The following is a 1,203-nucleotide window of genomic DNA, read 5'->3' on the forward strand; positions in this document are numbered from 1 at the left end:
CAGGGTGGTTGGGGACTGGCTGGTCTAGAATGGCTCCACTTGCATGAATGTTGATTGGATGGCAGTTGGCTAGGGAAATGGTGTGGCTGGACCACTTATTTCTCATCATTCCACAGACTAAGACCCTAAACCAAACTCGTTGCCCTTGAGTCGATTCTGACTCAAGGCGACCCCACATATTTTAGATTAGAACTATGCTCCACAGAGTTTTTAATGGCTGTAATCTTACAGAAGTAGATCACCAGGACTTTCTTCCACAGCTCCACTAGGTAAATTCAAACTACTAACCTTTTGGTTAGTAGCCAAGCTCAAATCCCACAGACTAGCCTCAGTTTATCTGCATAGCAGTGGCAAGGTTCCAAGGAAGTAAAAGGAAGCGTGAAACACCATTGCATTTGGCATTCTCTTTGTGCAAGTCACAAAGCCAGAACAGATTCATGGGGTTGGGAAATACATACTACCTCTTGATGGAAGGGGCTACAAAGTCACATTTCATGGGACATGGATACGGGGAAAGGATAAAAATTATAATCACTTTTGCAATCAACCCACTGCAAGTTTAATAGCTCCTAAATTGCCAAATGATAACACGTGCATTTGTGTGAACTTTTAAAAATATTGTTGTTGTTGTGTGCTATTGTGTCAATTCTGACTCATAGCAATCCTATAGGACAGAGTAGAACTGTCCCATAGGGTTTCCTAGGCTGTAATCTTTATAGGAGCAGAATGCCAGGTCTGTTCTCCCATGGAATGGCTGGTGGGTTTAAAGTGCCAAACTTTTGGTTAGCAGCCAAGTGCTTAACCATTACATACTCTAAAACTTCAACTACATTTTTGAGAAGCCAGTCCAATGAAATTAGTTCAGTTAGATGAAGTAATTTTTCTTTTTTCATTGGTAGATTATATTTAATTATTGGATATCTGTTAAGTGGAAAATAACACGCATAGATGTAAAACCTTCAGCATGAATTTCTGTTGACACCATTTCAAATTCATAGAAAGATGTTTTTTTAGTTGCACTGTCATTGGCATGGAGCCCTGGTGGCGCAGTGGTTAAGAGCTATGGCTGCTAACCAAAAGTTGGCGGTTCAAATGCACCAGCCACTTCTTTGAAACCCTATGGGGCAGTTCTACTCTGTCCTATAGGGCCACTATGAGTCAAAATTGACTAGATGACAATCGATATGGTTTTTTTGTTTGTTT

Source organism: Trichechus manatus, unplaced genomic scaffold (genome assembly GCF_000243295.1).
Source record: "Trichechus manatus latirostris isolate Lorelei unplaced genomic scaffold, TriManLat1.0 scaffold00014, whole genome shotgun sequence".
Taxonomy (NCBI): domain Eukaryota; kingdom Metazoa; phylum Chordata; class Mammalia; order Sirenia; family Trichechidae; genus Trichechus; species Trichechus manatus.